The following is a 12,429-nucleotide window of genomic DNA, read 5'->3' as shown; positions in this document are numbered from 1 at the left end:
AAAAAAAAAAAAATCTATCTATATATGCAGTAAAAAGCCTGCCATGAGAACTGGAAAGTGCTTAAGGTACGCAGTCAAACCACTAAACACAGGGTTACACACAATTAGCCCAAGCAACATGAGCACATGGCTAATTAGCATAACATTGCATAAAGGCACTACCCAAGCTATTTTCCCCCAACCATTACAAAATAGTACAACCTATATTTAGCTTCACAACACACATACACAGAACTATAACACAAGACCTTGTCATTTATATTGTCATTTCAGCGAAGTTACACCCCTGATATTTGGTGATTAACCTGGCGAGTCAGGGCCTCCTACAGATTCCAGTTACAGCAAGGCAATGTCCCCCCTCTCTGTGTCATCAACGCATGGCCTTTATTTAGGAACAACAAGTGGCGGCACATTTACAGAGCATGTCATTACAGAGCTTAAATTCTGAACTAGATTATTTAGTACTGCATCTACTATACCAAGAAACAGAGGGAACTACATATCCAGGATGTTGAGGGGAGTGAAAACTAATAGAGAGAGACGCACTGAAAGACATAGTCAAGGTCAGAGACTGACACTATCAAACTTCCTGCCTACAGTAGCCATGACAGTAGTTTTACTTGTAACAGTAGTAGACCCGTACTAACAGGAGTCAGTGGAAACTAAAAGCAATTCAAATGGAAAACACACCGACGTCACAAGTCAAAGTACACCAGCACTGTCACTGGAGTAAAGCACTACACAGCAAGGACAGAAAAACCTTTAGAACCCAAAGCAGGCAGGGAAATGTAGGGGAAATAAGGCTGAAATTTAATTATTAACTTTGAAACAATTTTAGAAATGAACAACAAGTGGGTTAGATCTTGTCTAAGCTGATATTTGCTTATTTCTATTATCTTCTGACAGGAGACAACCACAACCACACAGAACTGCAGCACTCGGGGTTGTGAAACTATTAAGTTTATGGTGAACCTTTTCTACTACCTGAAGCAGAATTCTGTTGATATGCAATATCAATCATACTACGCATAATTGCATTGGGTGCTTAGGAAAAATTTGCCTATTGAGCACAGACAGCTTGCTTCTTTTTAATGGCACATTGCTCAATACAGAGAAATGGCTCTATGCGAGCTTTCAGAAGAAGCAGGCACTGATAAATCACACATGGGCTCCTAACAGAGAACGTACTTCTGCAATATCAAATCAACACAAATTGGCCCGGCAGTGGGAAACTGCAATACTTTCAGTGGAAGTGTCTCGTAATTTTACAGATATCCTTTATACAAATGAATGATTCAGCAGACTGTAAATAAATTATCAGCTGGTTTTGGTTATTTTTATTTTGAAATCAATTTTTTTTAAAAAGGAAAGAATTCCTGACACCACGCCTCACCTTTTGTCCAGTCCTGTACCTTATCCTCCTTCCTTTTCACACTCTCCGTCTCTCTCTCTCTTCCATCCACTGTTCTTCCCTCTGTGGGTGTGTTCCCTGTGGACAACAAAAGACATTGTTTCTCTGTCAATGATTTATTTAACACAAAAAAGGGTTATTTTATTACACAAAAACCTATAATCCCAGGTTCCCAAATGTACAAATAACAAAACTGTCATCCTTAGTTTTATATCACTTCAAAAGAATCATCAAAAATAGAAACCCTGATGTTGGGACATCTTTTAATTAGTATAGTTTGTGTTGTAGTTTTGTAGTCATCCTGGTTTCCTGCTCAGAGAGTGTTAAGTTAAGCAGCACTGGCCCTGGTGGGTGTGCCATTTAGGCCGCAGGAGAAAGCAACAGGCTTCAGTCTAATCCAATAATGAGATTAGCGCACAGCACTTACCTCCGCTTTACACAGACGGGCACACACAAACAAGACAGATGCATTGATATACAATATAGTTTGGCACCTCGTTTCAGATTTAATCGCAAATTTTAAAAAAAAAGTGAAATCTGTAAAATAATTTAAAAAGCATTAAATCACCAGGTTTACTAAAAAAAAAACAAAAAACCCCCCCCCACATTTAAAATGGTAGATTTTCAGTTAAAGTATGTCACAGTGAAGCAAAGCCGATAGATCGATATGATAGTTCAGTGACTGCTAACCAGCCACCACCACCTTCCAGTCTTGTGTCCCATGGTTGGACGTATTCCAATGCCATGGTCTTACACTGCAGTTGCTGACTGTAGCGTCCTACTGCGAGCCTGGGCCGCTCTAACCAGAAGCTGCAGCAGAAACTGGTACTGCTCTGCTGTAGCTTTCTGAGACTGCAAACCAAACTGTCTACCTTCCCCAGATGCGGTCCAACACGTTGGCGCTGGAGCTTTTCCATACGACGACACACTCATTGGAGATGTGACTGGTTCCTTCTCCTTTATTTACTCTTGCCACGTATAGGCTATATGGTGTTATTTAATGTATGAAAGCGTGGGCGCACATGCACCCAGCCGCGCTACTACTGAGACCGATTCTGTGGCAAACACTGCTACTGCTGGGAGCAGAATCGGATCTGTATAACATCTTCATGACATGCACAGTGTTGAGTGTTTTAGAGGCTGGTGTGGAATTACACTAGTCTGAACGGCATGTATTGCTCTTGTACATGACAGAACTTCAAATCCTAAATGTGAGACTTCTCCTGAACTTTTCTTTTCAGCACATTTAAATGAAATCAATTGTCTACTCTAACCTTTTCTAATCAAGTTAACTGACTTATGGATTTTGAGGGGGGTTTTGTGTTTGCTCCCATCTTCACCCACAACCCCTTCCTCTCTGCTCCCACACTCCCCCCCCCCCCTCCTTCCTTCACTTATTTCTAACCATCAAGTGCTTCAGCAGATGGCTCTAGGTTCAATAACAACAGCAGCAGCGGCGGGGCATGGTGGGGGCCCTCCTGGAGAGCACACATAGACCCTACAGACAGCATCTGTTTATGAATGGGCCAACAATTGCCCATCCCCCCCGACGGCTACAGCTGACAGAGGGTGGAGGTGCGACAAGTCACCGAATCAGAAGAAGAGATAAAGAAGAACAGGCAGTCAGAAGAAGAGGGAAAGAAAAAGGCAAAAAGTTTGAACAAGATGTTTTATTGACATAGCAAAGACAACACAGACTGCATTCAAAGGCTGACACATTACCACAGAAACATTTCCTAAATGTTGTTCATTTTATTTGACCAATAGTCTAGAAACACACGAGCCAAGTGAGGATTTAACAAAAAAGGAAAAACAAACAAACATCTTATTTCTGACTTTAACAAAACTGCAGCATTCTTCAGTTGGATCAGTCTTCCACAACAACTGCTGAGAAAATACCCTAATGTGTCATAAATTGCACCTCTTCCTTACTTCAGCACACTGACCACGTGCTTTCAGTTTCCTTTAATGAGTCTGTTAATGTAAAACTGTAATAAATCAGGACAGTTACAGGAGAACCACCCTCCCGTGTTAGTCAGAAAGTCACGTGTTGTTTTTGTCATTGCTCCATCTTTATAAAGTTAAGCATATGCAAACTACAACTGGAATGATTTTAGGTGTTTGAAGAATTTATTAAACTTTGTTTAATAAAGAAATTACTGGAAGGCTGTGAATAAGCCAGTCCGACTCGTTCTGACTTGAAGGACTTCATACGCTATAATAAAACCACAATGTCAGGATTCTTTTGAGTCTGAAAAGATCAACATTTACTTTGTTTTGTCCACAAGATACACTTTAGAGCTATTTTCATTCTGTGCCACAAACAATTTCACAGAGAAAAAGCTGTAATTTTTACTGTAACGTACACGTCAGCCGACTGCTGAAGCAGGACTGCTCTCCCAAAATATCTGACCTCTAAATATGGTCTTTTTTTGGTTTTTTTCCCTTCAAGTGGATAAGATAAGCTGGAGAGCTCATTCCATTAATAAGCACACACTTCATTTTTTCCATATTGAGAAAAACAAAGGGAGGAAGCCAAGAGATTAAAAAGTAGCAGTTAGATGAAAAGATGTACGAAAGTGCAATAGCTGTAATTCAGTAACTAAAACAGATACACGTTTTATTTAACTACGGAAATGTACACAAGACAGTGGAAGTGTTTGGGTTTTTTTTACTACATGTCCTTATTCAACCTCCATTTCATGAATTTCTCTGTAACCATAAGAGGAAGTGCTACATTGAGTTGTTTTCAAAGGATGAAAGCCACTTTTACTCCTGTGAGCTTCACAGTAAAGCACAAATTTTGCTGCCACCCACTTGCCCTCACAGTGAACTCCTTCACGCCTGCTATCAAATAAAGCTGTAACACTAAAAATAATCAAACTATATCTGGGTTTTTGAGGAGGAAGAGATCAAAAATTGGATTTTAGCTTTAGACTACTGCATCCTAATATATGGTAGTCGTCATGCAGTGAAGCTGGAGTAGACAGTATTGAGTGCATGTGTAGCCTTAAAACAACAGAGATGAATACGAGCACACACCCACACCCACTTCTCTGTCCCTTAAGAACAAAAGCCAGAAGGTGGTCGCGTGGCTAATTTACATGGACATCATTTGCATCAATTTGCATTAGTATGTTCTCACAGAGGCTCGACACTGGAGGCTCCCTGCAGGAAAACCATCACTCAATTAGGGAATGAAAATGAGCAAGTCTCCATCACAAACAGACCAACTGCAGAGGCTTTGTGAGGGGGGACGGTGTGGCACTTCCAGCCGAGCTGATTTAAATCTGTAGTTTCATGCAGTCAAAATGAGGCCGGGTTCATTTCAGGTCACGGTAACTTGAGAGGAATATGATATTAAATCAAGCTGCTGGTAACGGGAGGGCGAGTTTCAATTTAAGGGTTGTTTTTCATTGTAATCAGGCAAATATTTAAGTTTAAAATGAGAAAAACTGAATTATTGCCTTTTTTGGAAATAGGTGAAATCAGTAAACCTGATCATTTCTAACTAATATATTAAGTTAAGGAATTTGGTTAGGAAGTTTTAAAAGCTCAAAGTGAGTCTAAAAATAAAGTGAGACCTGCGGTTTTATAAAAACACTGTCTCGTTTCTAATAACCTACAATGCAAGTTATACTAGTGTGACTCAAACTTCACTGATGCAGCTCAACAGCTTGTTTATGTAAAACTGGCTTTGCCACCCTGTCTGAGCCTGCACGCGTCAAATTCATGAAATGCTCCGTTTCGGTCCTTTCGCTCATGACCATTTACAGGTGTGGCTTTATTGCTCAGAGGTCCAATGGTCAACTACCTGAGCTTCCACCACTACAGCAACAATGTAGCAATGTTGCAACCTCATGGGACTTCATAGCTCTGCCATATTAAATTCCAAACATGACAGTCTAAACTTGGCCATTTCAGCAGTGACTCATTTTGAGCGCTCCCACTTTAACACTTCTTAAACCGCTTGTGAAACTCTTTTAGACAACAGTGAAACATATTTATAGAATAATTTGGATAAGGGACCCAGACAGCCAAAAATAAAGAGAAGCGAGACAGCAGATCCAAAGGAAATAACACTACTCACAACCAATTACACATTGTGTTAAGATTACAAATACAAAAAAGGATAAATGCAGTGAGGTGGACTTATAAATATCCCAGACTTGTATGGGATGTCCGTGTATACAAACTCTCTCAGTCAAGTTATGCTCATACATAACTAAGGGGCTCTAAAGTGAAAGTGCTTCACAGTCTTTATTCAGTCCTTCCTTGAGGGATGTAATCCCCACCGGAGCCTCAAAACTATCAACTGTTCATACTCCTCCTTTCCTTTCTAGAAAGAAAAATCCAACACCAGCTGTAAACTTGATGCTATCGTTCAGGACATCGAAGCAAAACTGCCTTGACAAACACTCCTCAGTTGTCAAGTTAAAAGTTGACACCATTTTAAAGACGCTTAACAGGATCTTCGGTCCATGTAGATTCATTCAAATGAGTTTATATTTAAGTGGATGAATTATTTCCACTTCCATGCCTTCAGTAGGAGTCACTCCCACATACACAGCTGGAAAATATGCTTCACTGCTGGGAAAATGTGAAACATCATCAACGAGCTTTAGCAACCATCTCCAAACAATCCACCTAACAAAGCTATGAGACCATTGTGGAGGGTGGAGAATTTACAGTGTAAATGTAAAACAAGATGCACCCAATCAAGACTTCAACCTAAAAAAAAAAAAACAGAAAACATGAAGCACGGCCACTGGGACGCATTGATAAACCAGTTGTGGTCCACAGCTCTATTGTGTGTCTGCATGTAGACCAGCACAATGAGCTGCACAAACACCTCTCCACACACAAAACATCGGGACTCTGGCTTCTCGTTTAGTGATTTTAAAACAGCAAAGCTTACTCAGCACAATGTGGCCTAGACCAACCCAGACCCTCCAATTCAATTCAAACGGAACTGCATGTGCTTGCATAAGCAGGAGCTGCCAATCCAGTGTCCCCCTGACCCACCCACCCATGCACAACCCGCTAATATCCCACCACACAGAGGTAGGACCTGTGTCATCCAAAGAGAAGTGCCTAGAAAGCCGACTAACCGTCACTCTTGCATTTGTACACTGAAACGCTGCTTTCTAAAAGAGAAGAAAAAAATGGGGAAAAAAAAGCTAAAAGCACTTGTGTGATGGTCAGTGAACAGAGAGGCATTTACACTCACTTGCTGTGATTCTGTTGACATTATACAAGACTTCGGGCCAGCAGTCTGAACAGACAATTAATGTCTGTTTAGATATACAGGTCCTTTATTTAGTGTCAAGAAACATGCAGGGATGCACGGATGCACTGCAACCGTGAAAACAGCCCAATTCCCGCAATAAGTACACTTAAGAGGCCACACCTCCTAATCTAGTGTCCAGCAGGTGGCAAAAGATCTTACAGCTGCTTTAGCATTAATGCATAGCTGGCTGGAGGACTCATGCCTAATGTTGAACACCTCAAAAACTGTCGGTATGTATTTTTCAAAACGCCCCTTAAACTTGAAGCAGTCAAACATATTCCTGGATGGAGTAGAGCTTGAATTAGCTCCAGAATTTAAATATCTTGGGGTCATTCTAGACCCAACATTATCCTTCAAGAGTCACATAAATAAAGTGTCCCAGGTACTTAAATTTAATAATCGAAATTTTAATCATATACGTAATAATTTAAATATGAATGTTGCAAAAACTTATTTTTACTCAATGATCATCTCTCATATGGACTATTGTTTGACGTCCTGGTCACTTGCTTGTCCAACAACACTTAAAACTATTGAAAACATTTATAAAAGAAGTTTAAAACTACTTGACAAAAAACCGACTTCCCACCACCACTGTCATGTGTTAAAAAAACATAAATTACTGAACTTCAATAACTTAGTGAAACTTAAAAGAGTGAGTTTAATATATAAAGTCTTACACTCCCTTGCTCCACCACCACTAAAGCAGTTCATTAGGCATAAAGAAAGCTCAGACAGGACCACTCGAGCTACAATCCGAGGAGACTTGTTTATACCCCACAGACGGACAGCATTTGGGCAGAACGTCCTCTCTGTCCAGGGAGGCCATCTGTGGAACAGTCTTCCTCAACCCATTAGAGAATGCTCGACATTCAATTTGTTTAAGGCAAAGGTTAAAAACTGGTTATGGACAAATCAAGTGTGTGATCATGTATGAGTTGTATAGTTTTAATGTTTTATTTGGGAACAGAATGGTGTGTATGTGTAAGTTTGGTGATGGAGTTTTTATTATGAATGAATGATGAATTTTTATGAATTATTATGTCTATTTTTTATGCTTAAGGACAACAGATGGAAATTAGCCCTTGGCTATAATCTGGTATGTTTACATTCATGTAATTTTTTTTTTTTACATTTATGTTCATTAACATGCACTGTCCTAAATAAATAAATAAAAAAAATAAATAAAGATTTAAATAAACAAAGAGAGCTCTGTAACAGCTTTTTCATTATCTTCACTTCATTGATCGCTTGAGTTAGGGCTGTGCGATATGACCAAAATCTCATATCCCGATATAAAACATCTATCGTCCGATAACGATATAAATCACAAAAATTTTATATTTTCTGTAAATTCTGTGAATCTCGGGTAGGTGAAGTGTTTCCAGCTGGGCGTCGTGTACCTGGAGTCGAGTGTTTTAACCGATGTATGAAACGATACATTTTTAGACATAAGTTGTAACGGCCGGTTTTCTTTGTGAGTATTTATTACACGGCGTGCTGCGGGGAAAAGCCTGTTCTAATTTGAGTCTAAGGTTTATTTTTTAGCACCCTGACGGCTCTTTTTTTTTTTAGCTTCTCATTCGTCAATAATACTTTTTCATGTGATTCCGTTTATTTTGAAAAGTCAACAGGATCTTGAGCTTTATTGTGAAAGGTTTATGTGGAAAATAAACAAGCGGACATGCGATGGTTTTACCGTCGTTGTTGCTAACGACAACCCATAAAAACAGGCGCTTGTCCGTCCGTAGTGTGGTTATATTAAATATAAGAGAAAGAGAGAACTTTAAGAAATTAATATAGCCACTACAGTGACCATCAAAACCATGAAAAAAAATATTGCCGTAAACAGTTTATTTTGCGACACCACAAAACAAACGATAGCGTAAAATGAAACGATAGACTTTTTATATTGTCATCCGATATATATCGTTATACAGGGTACAACCTTCATGAAAGTAGCATTTAAAGCTGCCACCAAATCTAGTTTGAGATTATGTTTTTGAGGGATTTTTTTGGCATTTTGTGTGTACATCTAATGGTAAAGGTAGACTAATAGGATACATTAGCTATGGCTGTAGCATTTGTAATCTGGTGCTTGGGCCTAGCACAACTGCTTCAGTTTTGCACCTTTGATCCAGGAGGACGATATTTCGTCCCACTGTATATTGATGAGTTGGCTATAAAACTACATTCGACTTGCATCGACTTGTCTCATGTTCCCTAAAAAGAGGTTTTGGATAGTAAGGCACTGATTATGGTTCCCATTTGCAAGTTCACACTGACTGATGTCAATTTTGTCATCAGACGGCGACTATGAGGGTCTGTGAGTATGCCTGAAGATTTTTATTACTATTATTATTTTTTTATTTTTTAACAGACCACAGAGTTGTTCTTGAAGTATACATGACAATACAGCAACTGCACATGCACCCAGACAGTGGACTTTAACTAACATAACAGAGAAGACCACTCAAATGTTGTCTCTCATTGTTGTCGGGGAGACGGCATAAGTTTATACTGTGTCTGTTTTCACAGTTATTTTACTGCTGATTTACAGATTTTGGTAAGATGAGGTTTTCAGGGGGAAAATAAATAAGAATTTCTTGCTTTCAAATTTCACCACTTCACCTGCTATACCAGTGCTGGTGTGAAGATTTCGCCTGAGTGGTGACACCTACAGTTCAGCAAAATACTGCTGCAGGTAGTCACCCCATCTACATTGGTGTAAAAGGTACGAAGCTGTGGCAATGTCGCAGTTTGTGTGCAAATGCGACCAACACAACAACCATAAATGGGCATGAGTTAACCTTGAGCACTCCACATGTTTAATGGGCAAATAAATGGCAGACCTGAACAGGATCACAAATTCTCCTGTTAAGCTTTTGAACTGTCCTCATTTTCAGGCACTGTTTCGAGACACCCATTAATGTGTTTATATAGGGTATAAACGGTATTACACACAACATAAAACCATTCAACAGCACCATAAACTGAGAAAACACATTCAAAGAACACCTGTTTATTTTCCATGCTTTCAAAATCCAAAGATCTTGCTGATGTAGTATTTATTGCAGGGCTATTATAATATACTTTACTGCAATTGAATATGAAATGTGTGTCTAAAGGTGCCACACTGACCTGTTAAGATGCTTCAGTTTCTTTGGTGGCAACAGCTTCCAATTCCGAATCTATGAAAGAGAGAGGAGAGATAAGAAAAGCCTAATCACTTGCACGCCATAGCCATAAAATAAAACCCCCAGCGACTGATAAAATCTAACCTGGATTTGTGTGCTGTGTGTGTTACAATTTGTTTATTATCAGTAAAGCAACAGCTTGCAAAGACAACATTAGGACGCTACCACAACAGGTCTGCGTCATCCCTGAAATTGCAAGCATTATTCAATTAAAGCCACAAACTTCAAACGACTATTTGGCACTAATCATATGAAAAGCATTTCAACTAGCTGATGTGGAAATGCAGGTCGAGCTGCATAACAAGGCGATGCATGGCCAGCCCCCCTCCCTCCGCGAAGCTGGCGCCCCACTGGAGAACGTGTGAAAAAAGACAAACACACAAATTGTGTGTGGGTGTGCGCGCGCCTGTAGGTCAAAGTTGCACCTCGGGTCCTGATCGGCCATTATCTCAGCTGTTGCCCGACTTGCAGCTTAACCAACATGGCTTCTCTCGAGCCTGGTATTTTTCCAGAGCAACTCAAAACAACATCCCCGGCAGAGCATCAGATCACAGTCGATTCAGTTAAATCATAAAATGCTACGGTGCTGTTTGCAGTCTCGTCGTCCCAGTTGTAAAGCAAGGGGAATACGACTGCAAAACCAGCAGAGCTCAGGTCTACACTGGATTAGCTAACCAGCTGCTTTTGTCTGTCCACCGACAGAGGGGGTTAAAGGTTCCGATTGTAGCACAACTTTGCAGGTTTACCATTCCCCCCCACAATGTCAAATCAAAATTATTTCTAACCATCCAGTTTCGGTTAATTTAGGTCACGGAGAAAACTGTACAGAATATGCAAGTTCCTAAAATGTAAAACAACCCGTCCCGGTTACCGACGAGTAACCTGCGTCGTCAGATTAGCTCAGGTGCTAAAGCTAACGCTACGAAGCGGCTGGTTAACTTACACGGTCGTATTTCACATGCAGCAATTATGGAAAAGCTTTTGTAACAAACAGAAATAGTTCAGAAGCAATATCACAGAACCAAATGCTTACGCACAGCTGGCAAACTAGGGTTAATAAGTGCTACTAGTAGTTAGCGTTAGCACAAGGTTAAGCCGCCTACAAAGGCAAATTTTTTCCTGAAAGACTCTACGAAATGTTTTAGCCATCTACAGGCAAACGTCAGCATTTCTTTTTTTCCGTCGACGTTTTTACAAATTCAGCAAAATCGAGTCCCAAACGCCAGCAGTTAGAAAAGCTACCCCAGCTTAATCATTGCTAACTAAACAACAGCGTTTGCTCAACTTCTCTCCACCAGCCGCCGTCGCTCTCCTCACTACCTACGCTAGCTCGACACAAACAAACGGTCGTCTGAGCACGAAAACAGCACAAAAACATCCATACCTCATTGAAGTATAAAGTGCAACAGAGTGGAAAGGAAAGCCGACTGTAAGGCTAAAGAAATTCAACGCGTTTGCAGCATCTACGAGGGGAGGCATTCATCCTGCGTGATCGCCATTTTCTTCACTCGCCGCTGGCTGGCTAACCTTCTTTCGCTCGGCTCTCTGGTTTCCCCGTCGCTCTCTCACTCGCTCTCTCTCTCTGCGCACACACACATCTCATCGTGTGTGTGTGTGTTTCTGGAGGAGGGGCAGGAAACCCATTCACCACTTCCTCTGACTGAGAAGCCAAAACACAGTCAGATTGAGCTGATACAAAAAGAAACTCCGGTGTAAAAAGTATGCAAATGGTAACCAGGCCACGATAAGCGATGAATTCCCCGCAAATAAAACATCCAGCGAGAAATCTAGGCACACGCACCACAGATGCAAAGTGTAAAGTGTAGGATTTATTTTGCTTGACTGATTAATTTATTCTAAATTTAGGATTCATGGAGATATACATGTGATTATAAAGACACCAACTATTATCCAGACAGGGAACAAAAAAAAGAAGAAGAAAAAAATCAAAGTCTAGCAGTAAAACTTTGAAACTATACGGAAGGCACAGCAGATTCCTGGCTACTACTTGCTTGCATTTCGTGACATTTAAACTATTAAATGTCACGAAATGCTACTTTTGAAAGGTTCAAATTATGTTTTAAAGATTTTGAGGAAGATTTCTGACACCTTTGCTTGTTTTTGCCTCAAAGTTATCACGTTATTTCTTTGTTAATTTCCCACACTGACCCTTAATTTCTTTTTGTAGATAATCATCTGGAATCAGAGCATCTTTGGCACTCATATAATAAATGGCTTAATTATTAATATGCGCATTAGCCTAACATCATCTTTTTAAGATATGCGACAAGCTGCGTTTTGTTTTAATGTAACGCCAGACCAAAACCTGTAATTCCACGAAAGCTCACACAAGATAGGCCAGCTTAGAAACATAATACGTGTTTCCTTGTAGCTGTAAGCAGAATAGAAAGTGAAAATACCTATCGACCAGACAAAATAAAGAATGTGGAGAATCTCAGTATCTCTTTCTCTCTCCGTGTTTTCTCTTTGGTATTCAAGAAAACAACAAAGAAACAGGAAGAAATTTTTTT

General features: G+C 40.1%; 1 protein-coding gene across 4 annotated transcripts in view; it reads right to left on the bottom strand.

Moving 5' to 3' along the window:
- The window catches only part of LOC102293144 (trinucleotide repeat containing adaptor 6A), a 38,698-nt gene extending 27,185 nt beyond the window's left edge, over positions 1-11,513 (bottom strand). For 3 of the 4 annotated variants that reach the window (XM_042229090.1, XM_042229091.1, XM_042229093.1), the window contains exons 1-3: positions 11,283-11,513; positions 9,843-9,892; positions 1,394-1,489 (exon numbers count right to left, since the gene is read on the bottom strand). The gene's annotated coding sequence lies outside the window, so the exon portion shown is untranslated. The remainder of the gene's footprint in view (positions 1-1,393; positions 1,490-9,842; positions 9,893-11,282) is intronic. The other variant, XM_042229092.1, reaches the window with a different exon arrangement.
- Between the last annotated feature and the right edge of the window lie 916 nt (positions 11,514-12,429).

This window comes from Haplochromis burtoni, unplaced genomic scaffold (genome assembly GCF_018398535.1).
Source record: "Haplochromis burtoni strain Fernald_Lab_line unplaced genomic scaffold, NCSU_Asbu1 Contig_379, whole genome shotgun sequence".
NCBI classification, from domain to species: Eukaryota; Metazoa; Chordata; class Actinopteri; order Cichliformes; family Cichlidae; genus Haplochromis; species Haplochromis burtoni.
This window is presented reverse-complemented; position numbering and strand designations above follow the sequence as displayed.